Source organism: Aulonocara sp. 'chitande type north' Nkhata Bay, linkage group LG9 (genome assembly GCF_057382095.1).
Source record: "Aulonocara sp. 'chitande type north' Nkhata Bay isolate Kocher_YH1m ecotype deep benthic linkage group LG9, A_spYH_male_GT1.1, whole genome shotgun sequence".
Lineage (NCBI taxonomy): Eukaryota > Metazoa > Chordata > Actinopteri > Cichliformes > Cichlidae > Aulonocara > Aulonocara sp. 'chitande type north' Nkhata Bay.
In genome coordinates this window covers 37,138,247-37,152,859 of record NC_141352.1, presented here as the reverse complement: position 1 = coordinate 37,152,859, position 14,613 = coordinate 37,138,247, and the positions used below count along the sequence as shown (strand labels likewise).

Below are 14,613 nucleotides of genomic sequence, written 5' to 3'. Positions count from 1 at the left end.
TTATGTTGCTGTACCACAGGAAGGTGTGTAAAGGTATCATTATAGCTAGGCTAATGCTTTGAGACAGATTATCTCTGCAAAGGTTTTGGTATCTGCAGAGATCTAGACTTCCTGACCTCCCCCCCAACACACACACACACTTTGAAATCATAAAATTTATTTCCTCCCTCTCCTTTCTTTCCCGTCCCACAGACTGATAACTCAGGCCACGAGATATGTCTCATCACTCTCAGACAGGGGGACTGTGGGAGACTGCAGGAACTGGGGCTTATCCTCCCTTGTCTGGAGCGCTGGTAGATCAAAGTAGGAAAAAGGAGGAGATTTGAAGACAGTGGGAGGCCATGTGGCTCTGCCTTCACGAGCCATTTTTGGGCCGGCCGTATCCAGGCAGGGTCAGCTGGTTCCAAGGTTCCAAGTGCTGCTTGTGTTCTTTGTTCCACGGGCTGCAGCAGCCTCCTCCACTGTTGAGTGAACAAAGAGACGGGCCTGAATAGAAACTAGGTCATATCTGCCGTGGATCAGTCTGTAGCCCCCGATCGCCCCGCTGCGGGGACCGTTGTGTGAGCGAGAACATGTGTGAGTGCGAATGCCATGTGTGATGCGCCATGTGAAGGAAAGTGAGAATGGCAGCACACCAACACAGTTTATGGCTTCAGAGCCACAGATGTACTGTTGGATGGCCAACGGGTTGGTGGGTCGCTATTGACATAACCCCCCCCCCCCCCCCCCCCCCCCCCCCCAACAAAAAAAAGAAGAAAGAAAAGGGTTGCTTTCTCACTAAACTTTTGGAGTTAATTATATGCTTGGCCAAAATCAACACATTTCACTCTCAGGCATTTACATTTGCATGGGCAGCTCTTTGGGGTGGTTTTTGGCGCATAAGTAACAGACAGCAGACAGGATTTAGCCAGAGCTCCCCGTCAAGCTCTGCGGTGTCTGTAGTCGCCGGGGCAGGTGGAACCCACTCCCTCTCTCTTTGTACCTTGTTGTGTTAGCTTGTCCTGTTTGGCCTGTTGCCAGGCAAGTGAATGACCCTGCAGAAAGCCCAATTCTTTCAGCTCCTCTCCTTCCACTGCTTCCTGCCATTGCACGGGTACAAGCAAACTGCCCCCTGAAGAGAGAGAGGCAGAGGGAGGTTCCTGCTGAGGCAATATTGTATTTTAGAAGTTGGTTTTAGACACTTGTTAGTGCCAGAGTGGTAAAACTCACTTTTATGCGATTTGAAAAAAAATAGTTAATTGTATCCTTTGTGTTTACTTAATACAGTGAAACCCCGACTTACGAAATTAATTCGTTCCTGAGGGTCTTTCATTAGTCGAAAATTTTCGTAAGTCGAAGCACCCATTGCGCCTTTTGAGTGAACGATAGGCTATAGGCTAATTGCTAACTGCAACACTAATACGTCATTCAAGTGGAACAGCGAAGCGCAAGTACAAAAGCCAATTGTGGGCATTGTAGGCATTCTGGGCTCAGCCAATCAGAGCCAGCAGATTTTGTTAAGCGGGCATTTTGACGTAACACGGGCAGAAATATTGCCGTTAAGTGCCTTCGTAAGTTGAATTTTTTGTTAAATGGGGTATTCGTAAGTCGGGGTTCCTCTGTATTGTGATTGAGACTTGCTAAAACATACATAAAATTATCTGATTGACCCAAGGTGGGCCACCATCGCACCACTATGACACCTCTGACCTTTGTGGCATAGATATGGCAGTGCTGTGGTGTGCAACATGGCATGTAGGCATTAGAGCTTTTGTGTCCACTGGGTTGCAGAGCGGAGCTGGTCCAGCATGAATCACGTGCTGGATCAGCCCCGCTCTGCATATTGCGATCTGGTGTGACTACCTTAAGTTTTTGTGGTGTGGCAGTGCATAGTATCCTGCTGGGAGGTGTCAGCTGCCAAGTGCCATGAAGAGTGTGCTTAATCTGGAACAGATTAGGTAGGTGGTGCATTTCAAATTAGCATCCACATAAATACTAGAATCCAAGCTTGTGAACACTCCATTTTAACAAGATGATAACTTTTATTTGCGTAACCTCGCAGCACTTTCAATGTTCCTCATCTCTCTCTTCCCCATAACATAACAAATTTTAGGGAAATCTGATTGTTTCATGTTCTGAAAGGGGAAAACAGTGGCCGATATATTAGCATATAGCCCATCAACAAATTTCCCACGTGTGGGACTAATAAAGGTTATCTTATCTTATCAACACTGAAGGCTGAGTAGCTCATTGACATACAGGAGCTTCTCTGTTAAGCTGCTGAAGCTGGTCTAAACGTGAGGTAGCAAACACTGTTGAAGCTGCAGTAAACGTCACAGTCATCTCAGATCCTCACTGAAGGTGCAAAACCATGATGTCATCATGTATCTCTATGGCAACGAGCATGTCCAGTGTCCCAGCATGCCAGTGCAGTGAAAATGCAGACTGCCAGGCACTAATACACTTGCTGTCAGGCTGTCTGGAGTGGCAGTATCATCTAATAAGACTAATTTTAACCCACTTACAACTTAAAGCCACCCAAGGAGGACAAACCTTGTCCACAAATCAGGTTATTAGAAGAGGCTAAAGCTGCAGTAACGGTACCCATCCACAAACACATTTCCTCTCCTGAGCACATCGACTCAGGAGCCTTTGAATGAATGGAGACTGGATGGGAGGATTCAAGTGCCAGCTGGCCCCCTCTTAATTGATTTGATTTGATGTGCGGGTGGCGATTAACGCCTCCGTGTCTCTTCATGCTTTCCTCGTGTAATTTGCTTATCTCGCCGGCTCTGGCAGAGACTGATGGTTCACTCCACGCCTCCTCTGCACCACTGGAGGTTGCTTGGGCCGGTGGTCACACAGCCCCATCCAAACCAACTCCCTTTTATTAACCAACCCTCCCCCTCCTCTCTCGTCTAGACAGCACAGCTACTGCGTTCTTATTGGACGGGCAAAATAAGCCTCTTTTCCTCACTTCTCGGGGACCTCGCAGTAGGATCTGTTGTGTGTTTTCTTTTTTGAATTTAGCAAACATGTGATTTAAAGCCCTTTTTTCCACATAAACATCTTGGTTTTCTCTACGGTTACTCTGCTTTTATCTGTTGTTTTGTCTGTTTGTCTGACCACACAGTGTGTGTATCCCCACAAAGAAAGTTATTTTGAGTCAGGTTCCTCAGGAGTGCTTTTTACTCAGCTTCTCTTCTTTTTTGACTGGAAGCAGTTTTCTTTGTTCCAAAGCACTGTGACTTAATGAGCAGATGAATGCCACTCTGTGGGATTTTTGGAGAGGTCGGATGGTTGTTTTCTCTCTCAGTGGATGTGTCACACAGATGTGGTGGCCCTGGAAGTGTTTGGGTCTGTGTTTTTATGCCATGGAGTCGGCCAGCTGCCCTGCAGGCACTCACAGGTAGAAAGGCCTTAAAGCCCCCACCCTCACGCCAGGATTTATACCATTTGACACAATCAGTGTCTAAACACTGCTGGACCCTCCCTTTCTTTCATAATTCCAACACATTTGGCTGTTAAGTAAATCCTCACAGGCTGCACTCTCTGTGTCTGTGATGAAACTGGTAATTCCCTGAGATTACAAGATGGATCAGTCACTCCCATTAAATAAGCTGTCTTCTAGTATTGCGTTGTTGTTTTTATTTTTTTTCTCCTCTCAGAGAAATCTAATTGAAGGGCTGCTGTGTAGCCACAGTGACATAACAAGCTTGTATGCATCCAGATGGATTCTTAGAGGGGTTAAAAATGAAAGTATGCTGCTGTTTTGAGGCCAGCGTTTGCCTGCCTTCAGCCTGCTTTGTGGTCTTTTTGCTTGCTAGTCGTGCCTGGAGGAGGAGAGATAGACGGGGGGAAGGCTTGGAGGCCCTGGACCCTGACTTTGCTGCTCGTACCCGGTTATGGGATGGCAAAGGCATCCCAGACAGGTACATTGTCATATTTTTGGTTAATGAGGAGATTAGTTGTAGCACGTGAGCTGTGAACCTCTAAGCAGCTGCCACGGTGAGCTGAGTGATCCAGAATAGCGACACTACAAGGTCACCATTAAAAATGGAGGAGAGCATTAAAAGCGGGTGTTGTGAATGTGTGAGCATATGCTGGGATGTCGATGGCCTGCTCATTGCTGTTTCCTTCTTCCTGTGTATGAAACGCAGAGGGAAGCACGTGCACACGTTGGCCCCGTCCTCCTGCATTGTATGTTTGCTGACTTGCGCAACAGAGCAAAGTTTGGGAATGTGCATCAAGGGTTTAGCAGTGTAATGAAATATACCGCTACGTGCGGTTGCTTGAGACTCCTAAATGCACTTTGAAACTGCAGTCGCTCGCTGAAAGGTTTGATGAATTTACCGCTGTTATTTTGGTTGTGCTGAATCGGCTCATTAAAGTTCAGTGACGTGCGTTTTCTCCCACGTGAAGCAGAATGTGTGTATTGTTCTTAGAAAGGACAGTGAGGTGGATAGTGAGAAAGCCTTTCTGTCCCACTTGAGTGTCCTGGGAAGCTCTTGAGTTTACTGTACAGAAACAACCTGCTCTTAAACACACAGCACCACAATAACCTGCTAATTGCATGTTTTGCTAAATGGGCCCTTTGTGCGTGCAGCCTAAAATTATGTGCAGGGACTCTTTACAGCCAATTTCCAAATAAGCTGAAAGCTTTTGAAGAAAGCATACACTCTTATTACACAAAGACAGTAAATTCCACTAGATATGAGCGCAAGCAGTGCTGTAACCATCTCCTGTGCCGAGACTTGCTACCGGTCCGGCTGAAAAGGAGGCCCCTGCTTGTTTTCCAGCGCGTGCTTGACATTCCTGCATCAGTGCCTACAAACGCACACTCACTCACGGTGAGGCAACAAGCGAGTAAAATCAATGAAGGCTTGCTTTTCCCTCAGAAGTGCAGCACTAGACCTTTTGGTAATCTAATAATAAACTTGAGCAAACAGTGCATCTGCTGTGCTCATGTGAGCGTCTGTCTCTGCGAGTGCGTGCATCTGGCTGCATGCATTCTTCCTAGTTCTTCTTTTTCTCTCTTCTGTCTGGGCATTGAGGTTTCTCTTCTACTTTTCTGCCTCGCTCTGTCTCTCTGCTGCTCCCTCTGCTAAGTCAGTCTGCACACCTGTCTCTGGAGTTTAGTGAATGGCTCCTCTTGGTCCACTTTCCAACCGGTGACTAGGGCTGTTCGATATAACGATATATATCGGATGACGATGTGAAAACGTCTGTTTCATATTATGTTATCGTTTGTTTCGTGGTGTCGCAAAATCATCTGTTTACGGCAATATTTTTTTCATCGTTTTGATGGTCACTGTATAATTTCCTGAAGTTCTCTCTTTCTCTTATATTTAATATAGCCACACTACAGACGGACAAGTGATTGTTTTTATGCATTGTCGTTAGCAACAACGACGGTAAAACCACCGCGTGGCTCCGCCGTCCGCATGTTTATTTTCCACATAAACCTTTCACAATAAAGCTGAAGAGCCTGTTGAGATTTTTCAAAATAAACTGAATCAAGTGAAATAGAATGCAGAGTGTTTACGCATGAGAAGCTAAAAAGAGCTGTCAGGTGCTAAAAAAAAAAGAAAAAGCTTAGAACAGGCTTTCCCCCGCAGCACGCCGTGTAATAAATACGTAACACTCGACTCCAGGTACACAACGCCCAGCTGAAAACACTTCACGCAAGTCAAGTTGCCCGAGATTAACAGAATTTACAGAAAATGTAAAATTTTTGTTATTATATATCGTTGTCGGGACGATAAATGCCTTATATCGGGATATGAGATTTTTCTATTGATGTTTCTGATGTTTCTATTTATTTCTTCCTCCACATCCATCCCGATGCATGCCTCTGTGACGCATGCGCATGAGGATTATATCCACAAGCCCCAAGCAACAAGGCTTTAAGAAACCCACAATAGCTGATATTAAGGCTTGCTGTTATGGGGGATTGCTTGCTTTCCATTTTTCCTTTATTAATGTTTTGATATAAGAAGATTTCATATCAAGTCACAGTGTGCGTTCACATGAAAGGAGCCAGAGAGACCAATCTGTCATAAAGTGTCACACCAGTTTAATTCTTCTTCTTCCCCAATAAAGACGTCATTTGATGACCTCACCTAGTACCCTTAATGACGAGTTTTGACACCTCCATATATATCGATAAAGATGTGGTTTGTTGACCACAAGATAAGGTTCCCAGCTTTTTCAAGGTTAGCACATAGCTACATAGGCAGACATTATCCGTACTAACTTATGATGCACACCCAGTCATTTTGTTCAGAAAACAGGAAGGAATATGACGGAAACCGCTCACTTCAGAACAGAGGAACGATGGCATTGGAGGGCGTAAGCTGCTCGCACATGCACTCCTAAAAACAGGTTCAGACGTTAATCTTAAGAGCCTGAAAAAAGAAGACAGCTGAACCTGTGAAGAGGTTCCTCCTCTCGTCTAAGAGGCCAAGAGACAACCCCCACTAGGGGTTAAATACCTGGCCCTCTCCACCTTTTCTTTCGAATGGAGGAAGCCGTTGGATTAGAGTTGAAATATCTCCACAAAAAGTCCAGATGCCTGTTTTTCCCCCAAGACCTGGATAACTGAGAACTGACACGGACATGTCAGGACATCAGGAGTTTTCAGCCCAAACAGTTCTGGGGATACCCTAAGGGTAACTACTCACTTGGTGGTCCACAAAAGAAGTGCATACTCTTAGAGGCTTTTTTTCCCCGATGTTGAGCTCGTACTTCCAATAATCACTCCTATTAGCCAGCTAAAGATTGAGGGCACAATCAGACAACACACAGACCATGTACTAGGTTGGAGATCATTTGATATCTTCTTTGACTACATTGCATGTTTGCTCTCAGATGCCCATCTATCAGTTATGGCGTAGAACAGGTGAAGGCTGCAGTGTATGCACAAATCCCTTTATATTAACCTGCAGAAGTTCTGTCAATGCTTGTTTCCTCATTTGCAGTTGGCATAAACAAAACCGGGCACAACCAGAAGTAACAACTTCTTTGTTACTGAAATGCATACATACTCCATGTGACCTTAGGCATTTCAGTAACAAAGAAGTGCTCTGCAAGAGAACATGTTATTGTGTCACAAGCTAATAGGGTTGCTGTCCTGTAGTGATTTCCTAGAAAACCATAATATTCTACATCTGCTCAGTTACTGCTCAGTTATTGGGAAAAAGCAGGTTATGTAGTTTATAATCATTTAACATTGGTTTTGCATTGGTTAGACGGCAACTTCTCCTTCAAGTGAGAGTGACAGGTTGGTTAGTGTTTAAAATCCATCGGTTGTTACTTGTCTTCATTACCTTGTGTTCTTCCAAGATGAGGTAATGAGTGTAAACTTGACATGTAAGTGAGCCGCATGTCACTGAAGAACAGAGCTGACACAGGAGAGACCGAAGCCTTGGCCTCTCTTCTGTCTCCCTTTTTAGTTGCAGTTCTTCGTATCCAGCATCCCTAAAGCTGCTCTGCCTGTCAGCCTGTGAGGCAGCGTGCTGCCTATTCATGTAGTGGATGACGGGGGTACATCACCTGTTTAATTTGCTCACTCCGGCTATCTCGCTCTGCTCGTCCTTGCTCCGCAGCTCTCTGTTGTTTAGCTAGTCCCTCGCCTGTCGCTCAACGTGTCTCTCTCTCTCTCTGAGCCTGGCTCACTGCTGTAGCTTGATGCACTGGGACAGCATGTACCCAGAAAAGGTAAGAAGAACACCTATCTGGGCTGCTTTTCATAACTCGGCTACATTATTTTTCTCAAGCTGCCTTCCTCTGGTCTTCTCTCCCCCTCTGGATCGTTCCCTGTCCATGCTTTCTCCCTCCCCTTCACTGTTGTTTGTAATCAATGTGGAAACCTCATTCCCTTCTGCCTGTGGCATTTCACCTGGAAACACTCAGACCGACAGCACCAACTGCTGTGTGTACGCTTATGTGTTTGATATGGTGCTGGGCACGTGTGGGTGTTCTAGTGTAGGATTTATTTAGAAAGTAACTTTGCCAGCTCCCCCTCTGCTGTGTTTTCCACAGAGGTCTGTTTGCACACAAGTGATGATGCTCGGGGCACTGGGCTCTCAGTGCGTAGTTACATAACTTATTCTCGCTGTGTCCAGAGCCTTTTGAACAGCTGCTAGTCCTTTACACCCTCCAGCCGCCTCTTGGTGTGGATGAGTGGTCAGGTCAAGCTATTCTTAAGAATCTCACAAATACTGCACTTTCTGTGTTGATGATAAAAACTGTATCTGGCAGCACACAGTTGCTTGTTGCAGAAAAGGAGGCTAAATTACCTAATTGGTTTTATTTTTGTTTTAAAGTGGACAAATCAACTAGGACCTGAATAAAACCATTGTTAAGTATACTGAATATTTCAGTCTCTAAATAAATAACATATGCTGTTAAGTGACCAGCGTGCTCAAAACTGCTGCATCTGTTATCACCCAAGGTTAGCAGGCTACATTAATAAACCGTGCCGGAGCAGTGCACAGGCACATTTATCTGCTAATTAGTGTTAAGTAACAGACTAATAGAGTGCTAGAATTTGCAGTGTTTTGCATCTGTGTTTGAGGTTTGTACTTGCACCTTGAGGGATCACAGTCAGCGCAGCGCTGAAGTGAAGCACCATCAGTATCCCACTGTTCTTGGCATTTTGTTTGTTTTTCTTCGCCCACGCTAGTTTCGCCTGCATAAAGACTGAATTTTGAAATCACGTCACCATGCTTCTAATGTTTACAATTCAAAAACTGTTTCTTTAACAGCTTTTCTATCCAAAATGCACAACTTGGCAGGTAATGGCGTTGCATGTAAAGTCAGAGTTTGGACTAATCAGTGTGTTATAAAAAACACTTGCGGCCCTCTCGCCCTCTTCCCTGGGTTCTGGCTGCTCTTTGACTTGTTGCACTCTGTCTTTGAGTGTAACAGCTTGTATTTCTCAGCGATTTAGCGCAACACTGCAGCAATTTCCTGCAGATCAAAGACAATATTTGAGAGCCATCTGCTGTGTCTCTCTGCTCTCAGTGTTTTCCTCAGGAGACCTGCAGCTGGGAGCTGGTTGCCAGCGAGTGGGAGGACTGGTGAAAGCATCAGAGCGTAGGAGTCTCGAGGCATCGAGGGGCACGTATTGTCTTCGTCATATGCTGCTGCTATCATTAATTACTTAATGCAGCTGCCAAAGAGACAAAGTATGAGCAGTGAATCGATCAACGCCGAAATTGTTCTGCTGGCGGCTGTCTTGCCAGAGGTCATTTACTGTTAAAAGGAGAATGGAATTGGTCTGTCACATCATCTGGTGGAGTGTACAGGCGCATGGAAAGGTGTAGAGTTGTTGCTGTGGGCTGGTACAGTTGCTGTTTGACCTAACGCACTACAAAGTGCTGCAGGAGTACCTAAAAATACAAAGCAGAATCATTTTGTGGAGACAAAGTATGCAAGAAATAATCTAAATGTCTTTTATTGGTGTTTCATTGGGATGAAAACACCGTTTGTCACATTTAAAGAGATACATCAGAAGCTTACAAACTGATCAAAAATAATCTATTATATGTGTAATTATATTTTCTTTATGTTTCACATTCTGTCAGACTGCTAGAATATTATTAGTCAAATTATTGGGCATGAAGCCTAGCACTAGTTACTACTTAAAAAATAAATAAAACTCAGTAGCACAAAGAAGTGCTACAGTGTTGATTTTTTTGGCACTGAGGTTATAGGCATTAGTTGAACCAGCTCTGCAGTGGGTGTGTAATCCTTTCTGTTCGTGTAGGTCATTTTTAGGCTCGCGGTCGAGCATGCGTGGCCCAGATAGTCGTTTACCCCTGAACCAACTTTCCAGAAACTGTTTTTGTCCCCAGAACTTTCCACGAGCAGCTGTCACCGAACAGAGATGCTACAGAGGGAAAAACAAAGGGGATACACAGGGAGTGGACACACTATACCGCTGTGGATCAGTCCGGATCCTTCTGCCAGCTTTACAGCTCTGTAACCAAACAGCAAATCCAATTTTAACACAGCCTCAGCACAAGTCCTATAATTGCTCTCAGATGGGCTTTCAGCTCAGTGGGGAATCCTCCAACCAAACCCTGCCTTAAGGGGATACAGTATGTGTGTCTGTACGTTCCCTCAAAGCTGACCAGAACTCTGATCACTGATAAAATATAGGCGTTAGGATGGTGATCAGAGTTCTCTTTAACACATGGAAGAACCTTCCAAGGCCAGGAGCCTTTCAGTGCCCTTGCATTTGATTGGCAGAGAGGCACTCCCGGTGTCCATTAATGAAATGGATATGTCTGCAGTAACGGATGTCTCAGTGCTCCCTCTATGCTCTGCTGGCTCTGCAGTGCTGTTGGCTGGGCTGATCAGCTCTTTTTATAAACAGGGGTGCACATAAGTGGTCCGGTGCGCATTCACTGTCAAAATAAAAAGACGCGCACCAGATAAGAAGTTGCAACGCGCGTTTGCGTACATAAGATTTTCTGGAGGAGGACAGACATTTGTTTAGAACTCTTAAAGATGTCAAGAAGCAATCTCCTTTAATCAGGTGTTCCTCCACCTCCAAAGAAATGTCAGAAGGAGTCCAAACCGCAAAAGAAGCGCGTATTCTTGGAAAAGTGGTTGCAGAAGGTGAGCTGGCTTCAAACAAATGATGAACGCACAGAGATGTGGTGCAGAATATGCCATGAAAATCCCAAAAACAGTGCCTTTATATGTACGCAAATGCACGTTGCAACTTCTTATCTGGTGCGCGTGTTTTATTTTGACAGCGAATGCGCACCGGACCACTTATGTGCACCCCTGTTTATAACTGATTGACAGCTCGTTGGTTATTCTGTCAGGGAGAGATTAGAGTTTCCGTCATAAACGTATAGACTGGCTCGTGTTTAAAGTGTAGGAGTGGAGACAAAATCCTGTTCATAGTTCATCTGAGAAGCTTTGCAACATTAAAGAAAAGGGTCTGTGGAACCTTTAGAATGATGATCACCTTCTTTCCCTTATTTTCTGCTCCCCTCCTTTGCTGTTTGAAGCATGACCTTGGTGATGGACCTTGGTCAGGTAAGCATTAGCTGAATGGGAGCAAAACAGCCAAGTGTTGGGGATTGTTGGAACCAGTGACATAGTGCATTACCCCTGCCTTGCACACCCCTTTTAAAACTTTTTTAAAAACTTCTTTAAATTAATTCAGATTAACTCTACACGATGCAAAACAGCTTGTGGCAAATACTTTTATGAAGGAGCATTAAAGGCAAAGTCTTTCTCACTGGGCTCAGAGCTAGTGTTGTGAAAAACTATAAACATACACAGCATCAGAAAATAGTATTAGTCTAAGATTAGTTTGTATTTACTCGAGATTTGACTAATCTTTCAAAGTGGTGATTTTAATTGTTAAAGGAAAAGACACACACCTTGTTAAATCATAAATTATCTGTGATTAACCACACCTTTTCGAAAGCTCAGTTTGTTTTGTTAGCTACGATCAGACCTGCTGAATCAAGAAATCACTAAAACAGGAACTGTCTGACAAAGTAGCAAGCTAAAAGGACGTGAAACGCTGCACATCATGCCACCATCTAAAGAAACAGCTGAGAAACAAAGTCATGCCATCTGTCAGTCTGGAAAAGGTTACAGTGCCATTTCTAAGGGTTTGACAGCCATTATCCCCAAATGGAGAAAAACTTGCAACAGTGCTGAACCTTCCCGGGGTCGGCCAAATCAAAGTCTGGGCTTAAATCTGATTGAGATGCTTTGACATGACTTTATACTGGACGCTCGAAAAGCCTCTGGTGTGGCTCAGTTAAAGCAATACAGCAAAGAAGGGTAGACTAAAGCAGAGTGATGTGAAGCACTCATTGCTCAAATGCTTGATTGCAGTTTTTGGTGCCAAGGGTGATACAACCAGTTATTAGATTTAGAGGGCGATTACTTTTTCACACAGGGCCTTGCTTTTTTTCCCCTACCCCCTTAAAAAAAACAAATTTTAAAAACTGCATTTTGTATTTAGTTGGTTTATCTTTGTCTAGCATTAAAATTAGTTTGATGACCGGAAACGTTTAAGTGTGAGAAATATACAAAAACAGAACAAAGAAATCAGGAATACTTTTCTGCACCTCTTTATGTCAGTTTCTCCGTAACAACACATTTAGTTATCTGATCAAACATCTCTTCTTTCCCTTCTCCTGCTGTTTTTCTTTAATGTTGTTTCTCACACTGGCTGTGGTTATGGCCGGTCGATAAAATGGGGGAAAAATAAAATAAAATAAACTTTTCATCGATGCATACATGAGACACGGTCAATATACAGTCGATAGAACTCATCCTAACGGCCAGTGACGATGAGAATAGTTGAGAATTAGGTTGACACAGGGAAAGGAAACAACCCAAGCCTCAAAAGAGAAGGACAGACAGAGAAGTAGACACTGCTTTGGGTGGCCTGCACAACCCAATGCACACACAACGTAACGACTGTTCTTGCAGCATACCATACAACAGAAAATGAAGAGACACAGTAATATCACAAATGCAACAGGTAACTTTACTGTAAAAGACATGGTGCCAGTTAGCATAGTTGAATATATTGGATTTAAGCATCTGTTTAAAGTACTTGGCCCTATATGTGTCATATATATCAGGTTTGTGGTTGTACATCCATAGATGAGATTCACTCAGAGACAGTATTGCACTTCATGTGCTTTCTAAAAAAAATGTATTTGATTTACCTTTTTTGGAGCATAAGGGTACTACAACTGAGTTAATATGTCAGTTAATGTTCTTCTTTGTGTACAAAACTTCTCGAACTTGTTTGATGTATAGAGAAGGTTTTTTGTTTGTTTTTGTGGGATTCTTTCCCAATACTTTCAAACTTTTAAGCTTGATAGAAAGATGATTTGATCTAAATTTTGATCTGAAATTTTGGCATGATATGATTTATTTTTCTCTTTCTGTATTGCTGATCCCTGGCTGTGGGATGTGACCGAAACCACTAATAGAGGTTAAATTCTTCTTGTTTCCACAGTGAAAGGCCGTCAGCCAGCAGTTCCTTTTGGCATATGCTGATCATAAGATATAAACATTAGCCACAGGGTGTCACCCATTAACCTCAGCATAAGCATTTATGGAGCTAGTAATGCCCAGAGACGCATACCTGCTGATCAGTACAGAACAACAGGCTCTTAAACACTAGAATTCCACTCACCAAACCTGAATCACAAACTTCTTGGATGCTCTGTACCATACAGGAGGCCATATTATTTGCTAAATGATCTCATTAAACACAGTTTTCCAGTTCAGCGCTTCAAATGAACCAAATCAGCAGCTGCCTGCTACAACACACGGTTAATCGAAGCAGCCCCTAAACTGCAATATTCTCATAGTTCAAGCAGATGCGTTAAAATCAATTACCTGAGGTGCAATCATTTTATTGTAAGAAATTATCCATACTGGCCAGGACCACTTTTGTGTTTTGGCTGTAATTAAGTTGTTTAATGCTGGCATTTAGAGGAGCGGCAGTTCTTGGCACTTTAGCACAGGGTGGTGGTTAGATATATTTGCTGTATTTATTTTCTTTGCTTCTTCTTTTTTTATGTCTATCTCTGATAGCTTTTTAGGTGTTGTGAAGGTCTGGAAGTGTCTAGACAGATCAGGACTAATATTTTATTTTTGAATTTGTTTCATCTTTCATTTTCTAGATTAAATTGGAAAAACTAAGTCTTGACTAAGTAAACAAATAAAATCCTGAAAGCAGCCCCATGACAAAGGTCAGTTGTCTGAGTCCAGTGATTCACTTCCCTCTGGTGTACTTTCTGTATTACAGTCTCATGTTTGTGTGCATCAGGGAATCAGCTTGTGTATAATTCAACATATATGGCACACTAAAGCCTGAGTGTAGTTTTTGTTTTCTCTGAAAAGTGCTACGACTGGAACATTGTTTTGAGTGGATTAACCTAGAGATGGACCGTGCTGGAGTGCCATAATCATCTGAAAAGTGTTATAGGCTTCAATGGCTAAGCTTCCTGCACTGGCAACTGTGAGACAGAGGGGCTTTACTGGTCAGCCTAGGCACACTGCTCTACACACATACACATACTAGAATGCAATCTTCTTACATATCTGGATTAAGGGGGTTGTGCACGGTACATTCCTGGGTTAAACCCCTCCCTCCAAACTCCTGTTCATCCCACACCAACATGTTGTTGAACAATGTGCTTATCTTGACCCTCACTGTGGCGTGGCAAATCACAAAACCCCACCTTATCCAAATGCCAAGTGTGCCATACTGATGGCCTAGGTAGATGCGAGAGTGCTTGCTGTTTGCTTCCATGTCTTTTTTTGTCGCTTAATTTACAAATTCACTCTCCTTATTTTTGGGGTGTCACTAAAAAACCCTCAGTGGTAACTGACAGGCAAGTAATCTGCCTTTCTTAGAGTCGGGGTTTATGTGAGTGCTCGGTGGCCCGGGCCAGGACCCCCTCCTGGTGGTCAGTAAAAATGTTTGTTGTTGATCTGCCAGCCAGTCCCCAGGCTCTTGAGCATCTATTGATCTAAAATGAGTGGGCGTTTGCAACCATGGTGACATATTCTGGGCAGATAGCACCCACTCCACTGGTTACTAGGTTGCAGCGCTTTAGATATGTT

General features: G+C 43.7%; 1 protein-coding gene across 5 annotated transcripts in view; it reads left to right on the top strand.

Annotated features, from left to right (window-relative positions):
- arhgap12b (Rho GTPase activating protein 12b) overlaps nucleotides 1-14,613 on the top strand; it is a 63,072-nt gene that overhangs the window by 5,562 nt on the left and 42,897 nt on the right. The gene's annotated exons all lie outside the window — the stretch shown is intronic.